Source organism: Hyla sarda, unplaced genomic scaffold (assembly GCF_029499605.1).
Source record: "Hyla sarda isolate aHylSar1 unplaced genomic scaffold, aHylSar1.hap1 scaffold_111, whole genome shotgun sequence".
Taxonomy (NCBI): domain Eukaryota; kingdom Metazoa; phylum Chordata; class Amphibia; order Anura; family Hylidae; genus Hyla; species Hyla sarda.
The window spans coordinates 125,032-137,923 of NW_026607730.1; positions in this window are offsets into that span (position 1 = coordinate 125,032).

A 12,892-nucleotide genomic window follows, 5' to 3' on the forward strand; every position below is an offset into this window, starting at 1 on the left:
CTTACTGGGCCTGCGTAGTAATGTCATTACGCCGCTGCGTACGCCATTCCTATTGGATGATGTGCGCAGCAGCATATTGACATCATCGGAGAGGGCCGAGAAGACACCGGAAGACCAGCGCTGGACCCGGAGCATCGTGGAGGGGTAAGTAATACTTACCGCACCACACGGGGAACATTAAGCTGCTATCCGGCAGCAGCTTAAGCATTTTGCGCTGCCGGATAGCACTTAATGCGATGGCCCTGACATGAAAATTTTTTTTTTTTTTTAATCATCTTTTGATCATATGTCGGGGCCATCGTAGGTCAGGGGGGGGGTGGGGGGGGGGTGTCACTATTAAAAAAAAAAAAAAAAAAGAAGTTTGTTGATCTGATGGGTACGCTTTAACAAACAGGACTAGGCCAAAAGCTAAACAAAAATAGAGGATGGAACTAAAAAGCTATGGCTAAGAAAAAGTAACAAGTCTGAACTGAAACAAAGGACTAGAACCAGAACAAAGCTGAAATAAAGACCCAGAGCCAGAAGGCTGAGCAGGAATGAAATGCCACTCAACTGACCCGAGTGCAGAATGTAATGCCTGGCCAGTGTGACACATACAGACAGTATATTGTAAAATACTTACCGTATATACTCGAGTATAAGCCGACCCGAGTATAAGCCGAGACCCCTAATTTCAACCCAAAATCCCAGGAAAAGTTATTGACTCGAGTATAAGCATAGGGTGGGAAATACCTCATCCCCCCTGTCATCATCCAGACCCGTCATTAACATCCTCATCATCCCCTTGTCATCATCCCACACATCCCCCCTTCATCATCCCCTTGTCATCATCCCACACATCCCCCCTTCATCATCCCCTTGTCATCATCCCACACATCCCCTTATCATCCCACACATCCCCCTTCATCATCCCCTTGTCATCATCCCACACATCCCCTTATCATCCCACACATCCCCCTTCATCATCCCCTTGTAATCATCCCACACCCCCCCCCTTCATCATCCCCACCCCCCTTCATCATCCCCACACCCCCCCCCCTTCATCATCCTCTTCTCATCATTCGCCCTCAGTGGTCTTCAACCTGCGGACCTCCAGAGGTTTCAAAACTACAACTCCCAGCAAGCCCGGGCAGCCATCGGCTATCCGGGCTTGCTGGGAGTTGTAGTTTTGAAACCTCCGGAGGTCCGCAGGTTGAAGACCACTGCGGCCTTCAACATCATCCAGCCCCCTCTCACCCCCTTTAGTTCTGAGTACTCACCTCCGCTCGGCGCTGGTCCGGTCCTGCAGGGCTGTCCGGTAAGGAGGTGGTCCGGTGAGGAGGTGGTCCGGGCTGCTATCTTCACCGGGGGCGCCTCTTCTCCGCGCTTCCGGCCCGGAATAGAGCCGTTGCCTTAACAACGACGCATCTGCGTCGTTGTCAAGGCAACGTGACTATTCTGAGGCCGGGCCCGAAGCGCTTAGAAGAGGCCTCCCCGGTGAAGATAGCAGCCCGGACCACCTCCTCACCGGACAGCCCTGCAGGACCGGACCAGCGCCGAGCGGAGGTGAGTACTCAGAACTAAAGGGGGTGAGAGGGGGCTGGATGATGTTGAAGGCCGCAGTGGTCTTCAACCTGCGGACCTCCGGAGGTTTCAAAACTACAACTCCCAGCAAGCCCGGACAGCCGATGGCTGCCCTGGCTTGCTGGGAGTTGTAGTTTTGAAACCTCTGGAAGTCCGCAGGTTGAAGACCACTGCGGGTGGGGGAGTTCACTCGAGTATAAGCCGAGGGGGGTGTTTTCAGCACGAAAAATCGTGCTGAAAAACTCGGCTTATACTCGAGTATATACGGTACTCTTTCTTCTTTACTTAAAATCAGAACTGCAATTTGGTGTGCCCCGGTCTTGTGTTCATGTACGGATATGCTAACAATCTTCACAATAAGCAGATCTCTTCAACTCATCGATCTACAACAAAATGTGAAGTTTAAATGTGTATCTCAGCATCCCGAAAATTCTTTCCAGATTGCTAAAGTTGTGATAAATATATTTAAACCCTACATCCAGACCTTACACCTTCACCTCACAAACCATTTCTGGAATCAGCTTTCCTTAACCCTTACTCATCTAAACTACTTCCACAAGCCCTTTTCATCTCCTGTTTTGACTACTGCAACATTCTCTTCTGTAGCATTCCAACAAACACTCTTGAACCCCTCTAATCCATCCTGAACTCTGCTCCTCTCTGGCTACCCAATGTCCAAGCAATTCAGTTTAACCCCTTAACGACCACGGACGTAAATGTCCTGGTTTTGGCGGGACTTCCGGCACCAGGACGTACATTTACGTCCTGTGTATGACCGCGAGCATCGGAACGGTGCTTGCATCATACAAGGCAGGTTCCGGCTGCTAGACCCACCATTAACCCCTCAGATGCAGTGATCAATACAGATCATAGCATCTGCGGCAGTGCGGTACTTTGAATGGATGATTGGATTGCCCGCAGCGCTGTGGCGGTGATCCGATCATCCAGCATGGTGGCCGAAGGTCCCCTCACCTGGCTCCGGCTGTGTCCCAGGGTCTTCTGCTCTGGTCTGATATCGAGCAGAGCAGAAGATTACCGATAATACTGATCGTTGCTATGTCCTATGCCTAGCACTGAACAGTATTAGCAATCAAATGATTGCTATAGATATGTCCCCTATGGGGACATAAGTGTAAAATAAAAGTTGAAAAATGTAAAAATAAAATATAAAAGTGAAAAATCCCCTCCCGAATAAAAATGAAAATTGTCAGTTTTTCCCCCATTTTACCCCCCAAAAGCGTAATTTTTTAAATAAACATATTTGGTATTGCCCCATGCATAAATCAAAATATGTTAATTATCCCCTACGGTGAATGGCATAAACGTTAAAATATAAAAGTTCATAAATGCAGCTGTCACATTTGAAGTTTATATATGCAAATGTGGGATCGATAAAAAGTACAGATGACCGCACAAAAAAAAAAATTAGCTCTCATACTGCTTTATATATGGAAAAATGAAAGTTATAGGAGATCAAAATAGAGTGATTTTAGATTACTGATTTTGTACAAAAAGTTAGATTTTTTTAAAGCGGTACAAAAATATTAAAAAAAAAAAGTGTATCTAGCCATGGGTATCATTTTAAATCGTATTTAATCGTATTAACCCACAGAATAATGTCATTTTTACCGTAAAGTGTATAGTGTGAAAACAAAACCCTCCAAAATGTGCGAAATTGTGGTTTTCATTAAAATTTCCTCCCTAAAAAATTTTTTTTTTTTGGCGTGGCGGGGGGGGGGGGGGGGGGCGTACATTTTATGGTAAAGTTAGAGGTTTCCTTACAAAGTACAATTGGTCACGCAAAAAACAAGCCCTTATATGGGTCTCTAGATGGAAATATAAAGGAGTTATGGATTTAAGAAGGCGAGGAGGAAAAAATTAAAATAAAATTGGCCTGGTCCTTAACGACGCAGGACGTATATTTACGTCCTGCGCCGGCTCCCGCGATATGAAGCGGGATCGCGCCGCGATCCCGCATCATATCGCGTCGGTCCCGGCGCTAATCAATGTCCGGGACCCGCGGCTAATACCACACATCACCGATCGCGGCGATGTGCGGTATTAACCCTTTAGAAGCGGCGGTCAAAGCTGACCGCCGCTTCTAAAGTGAAACTGAAAGTATCCCGGCTGCTCAGTCGGGCTGTTCAGGACCACCGCGGTGAAATCGCGGCATCCCGAACAGCTGATCGGACACTGGGAGGGCTCTTACCTGCCTCCTCGGTGTCCGATCGACGAATGACTGCTCCGTGCCTGAGATCCAGGCAGGAGCAGTCAAGCGCCGATAATGCTGATCACAGGCGTGTTAATACACGCCTGTGATAAGGATGAGAGATCAGTGTGTGCAGTGTTATAGGTCCCTATGGGACCTATAACACTGCAAAAAAAAAATGTTAAAGGTCATTTAACCCCTTCCCTAATAAAAGTTTGAATCGCCCCCCTTTTCCCATAAAAAAAATAAAAGTGTAAAAAAAACAAACATATGTGGTATCGCCGCGTGCGTAAATGTCCGATCTATAAAAAATATATCATTAATTAAGCCGTAAGGTCAATGGCGTACGCGCAAAAAAAATTCCAAAGTCCAAAAAAGCGTATTTTGGTCACTTTTTATAACATTAAAAAAATGAATAAAAAGTGATCAAAAAGTCCGATCAAAAACAAAAATCATACCGATAACTTCAGATCACGGCGCAAAAAATGAGTCCTCATACCGTTCCGTACGTGGAAAAATAAAGTTATAGGGGTCAGAAGATTACATTTTTAAACGTATACATTTTCCTGCATGTCGTTATAATTTTTTCCAGAAGTGCGACAAAATCAAACCTATATAAGTAGGGTATCATTTTAACTGTATGGACCTACAGAATAATGATAAGGTGTAATTTTTACCGAAATATGCACTGCGTAGAAACGGAAGACCCCAAAAGTTACAAAATGGCGTTTTTTTTTTCGATTTTGTCGCACAATGATTTTTTTTCCTTTCGCCGTGCATTTTTGGGTAAAATGACTAATGTCACTGCAAAGTAGAATTGGTGACGCAAAAAATAAGCCATAATATGGATTTTTAGGTGGAAAATTGAAAGGGTTATGATTTTTAAAATGTAAGGAGGAAAAAACGAAAGTGCAAAAACGGAAAAACCCTGAGTCCTTAAGGGGTTAAGGTTAAAATGGGCTTGATCCTTAAGGGGTTAAAGGGGTACTCCCCCCCCCCCCCCCCAGACATCTTATCCCCTATCCAAAGAAAAAGGGATAAGATGCCCAATCGTGGGGGTCCCCAGTGATATGCCTGCTGCACCCGGCATTTGTCTAGAGCATCGGGTGCAGCGCCAGAGGCTCGTGACATCTCCACTCGTGATGTCACAGCCATGCCCCCCATACCCTTGCATTGAGGCAGGCAGGCATGACTGACATCGCATAGTCAGTTATCCAGCACGGAGCGAAGTTCGCTCCGTGCACCAGATGTCTGGGGTGCCACAGCTGAGATTGGGGACCGCCACGATCTTTGGATAGGGGATAAGATGTCTAGGGGAGTACTCCTTTAAACTGTTCACCATGATATCCACAATCTTTCTCCTGCATACATTTGAGATCTCCTCTTCCTGCAATCTCTGATCCTCTCAAGAACTTCACCTGTGTTCTCCCTAGTCTTTACCTCACACAACCATTTCCAAGACTTCTGTTCTTCCCCCGCCCCCCCACCAATACACTGGATCTCACTACCCTGACACACCCTGTTATCACTGCACTAGGACAGCCACTTACGACCCACTAGGGCTCTCTATCTCTCTGAATCAGTCTGCACTACTTTTGTATTGCATTCATTTTACATTTGTTTGCATTTTATTCCTTATATGTACAGCACCCAGGAACCAAGAGCGCTATAATAATAATAAATCATAATAAAATACTTTATCTCTGGTCTCCTACAGGTCCCCAACAGCTTCTTTCGGGCCCTCGATGCCTGCTCTTGAGACGAAAGGTCGGAACAAAACTCGCCATAGCCAGTAATTAGCTGAGAAGGCAGGTTCTGCTCTGAGGAGGCAGGCAGGATGTAATTTCTGTTTATTTGTTTTTGTATTTTTTGCTTAGGTGTGTATTCACACTAGGATGTTCAGAGCAGTTTTCTATTCTCCCTAGATAGGGAATGGTTAATGCTTTGAACGAATGCGAACTCGGGTGTGTCTATTTTAAGCCGGACTTCTCCTGCATTCAGTACTGGTTATTTTATTTAATGCCACTATGTCTGTTTGTCCAATAGTCTGACTATGTGCTTGAGCATTTACCTTGTATCTATCATGTAATTTTATCTGGGGTTTTAGCCATGGTTATATAGCAGCTTTGTCTGTGTTCACACTGAGTAAGTCTTGCTAGTGTTATCCGTGCTCTATTTTAGAACTCCTGTTTGGTGTCCTGGAGTCTATTTAGACTCATCCAGTTCTAGTCTTGTATCTTGAGAATTATCCTGACTAGTATTCCTCTATGTTGTAGAGTTTGGTGTTCTTGTATCCGTTTTTATGAAGTTCTGTGTTTTATATTTGTTTCCTACTGGGTCAGCATCCTGACCAAACTGTGGAGTGTGCCCATTGGTCAGTAGTCTATTTGGCTTTATCATTAATGGCTACTCCTTTTGTGGGGTGTCCAGTTTGCTCTGTGTCCCAGTGTGAACTGTGTCCTATGTTTCCTTATCAGTTTGCCTGTTTGTATTCTACCCTGTCAGTATTTGTATTCTGTTTGAAAACTACTAGTCAACCAGATATACCAGTTTCTGTTCTGGCCTGTAACAGACTATGTATATTATGTGTTTTTACACCTCTGCACTTTAGTGCAAGCAGGGACCGGCTCAAAGTTGTCGATTCACCGCTTAAGGTGTATGGGCAGGGAGAGTGTTTTAAGGGTCAGTTTAGGGCTCACTATCGCTGTTCCACAGTCAGTCATGACACAGGAGAGATGAACATTGAGAGACAAGAAGGACCCTCGCAGAAGCTTTAGCAGATTCTGTGAGGGACTAAGCATAGGCAAGTATAGTTTTTTTTTTATGTCTCTACAGCCTTAACCTTATATAATTTTTGTGTACACTAGAATTAAGCGGGATACATGGCTAAATGACTGATCAAAAAAATAAAATAAATCACAGTTTACTTGCATTCATGTTTTCGATCATCCCAGGTCTCTGAAATTTTCTAAATAAGGCATTCCAGAAAGTTGAGAATCAATTTTTCACTCTTCAGTAGTTTATAATTTTCAGCAATTTGTATGGCCTTTTTGAAAGCGGGTTCTGCATTTGTCAATACCAATGCCAGCTCATCTGGCCTCAACTTCCTCGGACAAGAGCTTTTCCCTGTAGGGAAAAAAAAAATGTAAGCTGATTAACCCCTAGAGGATGCAAGGCATGGGAAGCTGTGCTCAATTTGTAAATGGCAGGTCCTGGCTGAGATCACCCTGATGTTCTCTCTTTAGATGTTGTGATTAATGCTGAAAGCTGCATCTTAGGCCTGAAATAAAAGGTTGACACCCCCCCGGCAGTTGGATCACATAGGGGGGGGGGGGGGGGGGGTGGACAGTGGTCGAATGGTGTCTAGGGCCTCTGTACCTCCATGCTGTGGTCTTCGGCTCCTCTTATACAGTATTGCAGGCTGTATAAGCAGAGCGTCTGGAGCACTGATCAAAGCTATGCAGTAACTTAGCAGTGAACAACAAAAGCAAATTATTGATTGCTTCTAATAGTGTCCTTTGGGAGGGCTTAAAGGGGTATTCCAGGAAAAAACTATATCTCTCTCTCTATCTCTCTATATCTCAACTGGCTAAACAGATTTGTAAATTAGAAAAAGAGTACGCACTAGGAAAAATAGCTATAGTGAGATGACTCAACAAAATATATAATCTCAGTAACCACTCACTTACCATAGGAGAAACAGAACTCATCCAAAAAGGTCTAAAATTTGCACCCACATGCCATCTAAACAAATTTAAACACATACATTGGCCTTAAAAATTGTATGAGAAATTTAACTCTAAAAAAATTCTCATGAAAAATACCATCACTACATCTAATAGTATAGCCACTTCCATTGCCCCATACAGTATAGCCACCTCCATTATCCATCCACCTTTTTCCCCCCGAGCATGAATACTCCCACGCCATGTATTCTTTTGAAAATATGGTGACATCAGACCTGAGAAAATTGAAAATAAATCAGAAATACCAAACACAATGGCCTTCTGTTCTTTCATAGTTTAAATTATGTATCACTTCAAACCAATCATGAAATCATAATACGCCCGGCGGATAAGGGGGGTAGCATTGTTATCCTCAATCGAGACATGTACCATAAGGAATGTATGCGCCTTCTTAATGATTAAAAGACATACGAAAAATTAAGAGGGGAATCCAACATCTAAATTTAAAGAACAACTGATAAAATTAATAGAGGAGGGTACCCAAGCGGGAATACTCCTTAACCCCTTAAGGACCAAGAACGTACCGGTACGTCCTTGGTCCTGCTCTTCTGATATAACGCAGGGTTACACAGTAACCCCGCGTCATATCACGGCGGGCCGGCGTCATAGTGAAGCCGGGACCCGCCTCTAATAGCGCGCGGCGCCGCGCGCTATTAACCCTTTAGCCGCGCGCTCAGAGCTGAGCCGCGCGGCTAAAAGTGAAAGTTCCCGGCTAGCTCAGTCGGGCTGTTCGGGATAGCCGCGGCTAATCGCGGCATCCCGAACAGCTGACAGGACAGCTGGAGGGCCCCTTCCTGCCTCCTCGCTGTCCGATCGCCGAATGACTGCTCAGTGCCTGAGATCCAGGCATGAGCAGTCATGCGGCAGAATCGTTGATCACTGGTTTCTTATGAGAAACCAGTGATCAATAATGAAGATCAGTGTGTGCAGTGTTATAGATCCCTATGGGACCTATAACACTGCAACAAAAAAAAAAAACAAAAAAAAAAAAAAAAGTGAATAAAGATCATTTAACTCCTCCCCTATTAAAAGTTTGAATCACCCCCCTTTTCCAATTAAAAAAAAAAAAAAAAAACAGTGTAAATAAAAATAAAAACATATATGGTATCGCCGCGTGCGGAAATGTCCGAATTATAATAATATATCATTAATTAAACCGCTCGGTCAATGGCGTGCGCGCAAAAAAATCCCAAAGTCCAAAATAGTGCATTTTGTCACTTTTTATATCATTTCAAAATGAATAAAAAGCGATCAATAAGTCCTATCAATGCAAAAATGATACAGTTAAAAACTTCAGATCACGGCGCAAAAAATGAGTCCTCATACCGCCCCATACACGGAAAAATAAAAAAAGTTAGTGGTCAGAAGATGACAATTTTAAAACGTATTAATTTTCCTGCATGTAGTTATGATTTTTTCCAGAAGTCCGACAAAATCAAACCTATATAAGTAGGGTATCATTTTAATCGTATGGACCTACAGAATAAATATCAGTTGTAATTTTTACCGAAAAATGTACTACGTAGAAACGGAAGCCCCCAAAATTTACAAAACAGTGTTTTTTCTTCAATTTTGTCGCACAATGATTTTTTTTCCCGTTTCACCGTAGATTTTTGGGCAAAAAGACTGATGTCATTACAAAGTAGAATTGGTGGCACAAAAAATAAGCCATCATATGTATTTTTAGGTGCAAAATTGAGTTATGATTTTTTAAAGGCAAGGAGCAAAAAACGAAAGTGCAAAAACAGAAAAAAACCCGGTCCTTAAGGGGTTAATAAGGAAAGATTTCATTTTGATACGTGATCCTATAATACCAGTATTCTATCAAATTCCTAAAATCCACAAGGATGCTCAGAATCCCACTGGGAGACCTATTGTCTCCGGCATCGGCTGTATTACCTCAAATTTATCGAAATATATAGACACGCACTTACAGCCGTGTGTGGAAAAACTTCCAGCTTATTTAAAGGACACGGCACATTACAACTTTTACAGGAAACTATATGGAACGATTATCGGTACTCTTGATATAACATCTTTATATACAGTTATAGAACACTCTAAGGGACGAGTGGCATCTGAATATTAAAAAAAAAAAATAAATTGGGAAACATGCCTGATGACCAAATTCATTTTATTGGAGATTGTATTAATTTTATTTTAAACCACAATTTTAAATATGAGGATTCCTTTTATAATCAGACATGGGGCACGGCTATGGGGACGAGGTTCGCACCAAGCTATTCTCATCTCTACGTGGGTCTCTGGGAGGAATCCGCCATCTTCCCGGAGGGCCAGCTTGGTGCGGACCTCGTCCTCTGGCGGAGATTCATCGACGACGTCATTTTTATTTGGAAAGGGGGAGCAGATAGTCTGGAAACGTTTTTAACTTCTATTAATAAAAATGAATATTTTTTAAATTTTACAGCCACACACAGCCAGACTGTCAACTTCCTTGATCTTACCATTTCCATTTTAGACAATCAGGACTTCACTTCCACTTATCATAAACCCACTGATAGTAATAGCTTTATTGGAATAGACAGTTGTCATCGCCCCATATAGTTAACCAATAAACCCAAAAGTCAGTTCCTTAGACTGCGCAGGAATTGCACAGATTTGGTCCAATATGACAAGGAAGCAGAGACATTAAAAGGACAAATTTATAGCAAAGGGATATGAAGAAGCACCTCTGGAGAAAACACAGGCACAAATTCGAAAAATGGAGTGATCATCTATAATACTTAAAGAAAAACCCAACAATATAGAACAAAAAAAATCTAATTACCTATCATAACACAATTCAATAATCAAAGCTTTGCCTTTCAGAAAATAGTAAAGCACTATTGGAACATTCTGTGCAGCGATAAAATATTGGGAGATATTCTGCCAAAATTCTTCATTTGTATCCATAAAAGCACCGACTGTTGGCATCAAAATTGCTCCCACTGTTAAATAACAGCAAAAAATAGCAATAATTTTTTATCCATCACAAAAGTTTTTCTTCCCCATGTAAAACATGTAGTGCCTGCAAGGCTACAAAAAACACTAACCCAACTATGGAGGTGGAAAATGGGAATGATAAGACCAAATACAAAATTTGCAGCCATATCCATTGCAAATCCATAGGGGTCATTTATGCCCTTATCTGCCTGTGTGAAAAAACATATTGGCAGAATGAAGAGACCATTAGGAACTAGAATTAAATAACATATATACAATATACAACGGGGATTCGAGGGACACCCTTTATCAGCACACTATAAACGATTCCATCAACAATCAGTTATAGGATCCCGTTTTTTCGGGCTGGAAAAAAATTGCCCCACACCGGCGAGGGGGAAATTTTATTGCACAATTATCCAGATCAGAAAGCAAATGGATTTTTTACCTAAATTCTATGGCCCCATTTGGTCTTAATGAAGAAATGGAACTGTTTGGCTTTTTATCCTAACAAAAACAGTGCAATAAATATCGTAGTACCCATATCTTTAACATGAAACTCCAGCGCTGAATCACATACAAATCAAGGGACTCACCTATCCAGGGGAGTAAACAAATGGTTAAAAATCAGATCCACGTCCTCCTATAAGTATAGGCCATCTCATCCACATCACGTATACCAACGAAGGAAATTCGAAAGTTTCCGAAACGCGTCGATAGTTTTGTGGGCTCTCCGTGCCCCCATAGTGACGCGACTATCAGTTACTCACAACATCGAGTCATTTACCACGAGGACGGAAGCAGGTTGAGATGCTACCGGCCGGAGCGTTCTCCCGCTATCCCTGTTTTGAGGACCATCACCCCAAAAAAGCGACGTCCCTGACTAGCAACGGACATCAGGTATCTATTTCCATTAGAAATGCTATAATTCTACCTGAACCGGAGGAGCCCCTCTCTTTTTTATTACCATTTGTAGCGCTGGAGTACCCTCCAAACGGGCCCACTGTGGAAGGACTCATCTTGTACTCCTAGAAAGTGCCGCAATCCAGTTACATTCTCCAATACTATGCCACATATTCTAATATAGGTACTTGCACTGCTATTATCCATTTTATTATTCACCATAACCACTTGCTTATTTGCTAAAACAACTCTGTTGTGCTCATATTCCAGAGGACTGCTGCTCCAATTCAGAAATGTCTAAACTATTCATTTATAATCTTAATGATCCCGTAGAGTGAACGACGTAAACATAAAATATCAAATTCCAAAATTGAACATTTATGGTTGCATCGCATCCTTAAAGGGTACCTCATCAAAAAAAAACTTGATATATTATAGATTAATGTATGCAGAATACCTTTACAATTGCATGTTATTAAAAAAAAAAGCTTCTTTCTATTTAATTTTCCACTTTTAAGAAATGACCACTAGGGGTCTCCCTACCAGTCCTGGCAGCAAGCATTTCAGACTCATGCTGGAGTCCTAAACACTACTAGCTGCCAGTCTGCTTTGTTCACAAAGGAGAACACTCAGAGCTGCCAGCCTGCTTTGTTCACAGCCTGTTTGGCTGTGAACAAAGCAGGCTGGCAGCTCTGAGCGTTTAGGACTCCAGTATGAGTCAGAAATGCTTGCTGACAGGACTGGTAGGGAGACCCCTAGTGGTCATTTCTTAAAAGTGGAAAATTAAATAGAAAGAAGCATATTTTTCATGAACATGCTATTGGAAAGTTATTCAACATTCATTAATCTAAAATATCTCAAAAGTTTAGTTGATGAGAGGTACCCTTTAATGTACGAAATGGGTTACCGATAAAATCTACAGATACAAAAAAAAATAAAAAATTAAAATTAACCCACATAAATCCCCGTATATGGAAATATAAGAACATTATAGGGGTCAGCATATGGCAGTTTTATGCATACTTCTGTAGTAGAATGAAAATGTATTTAAACATAATCATATGTAATAATTCAATACAATGTCTATTTCACTTTAATTCAGTAATATGTCTATTTCACAGTTTGCTTGGCTTTTGCAAACACTAGCTCATATGTAACAGATGGCATATAACCTTCCTTCCAGTGTAGCCTATCAAGATTTAACTTTGTTTTATTACTAATATTAGAGTTGTAAAAAAAATAGTGATGGCTGTACCAAGATACGTGCAGAACAACGCCTGATAATGCCCGATCAATAAAGGTCAGGCTGACCATCTGGAAGGAAAGAGGAACAAATGATTACTCAACGCTTACGAGAAAAACAAGACTATGAACTTAGCGCATGACAGACGGCATGATCAATAATATGGGTGGTAATTTATGTTAATGTTGAAGCCTTATAAACGCTTTAACAGAATAGATTTGGTAAACCTGCATGCATCATAACTTTATAATTAATTTGGCCGGGAATAGATAAGCACTGAATACC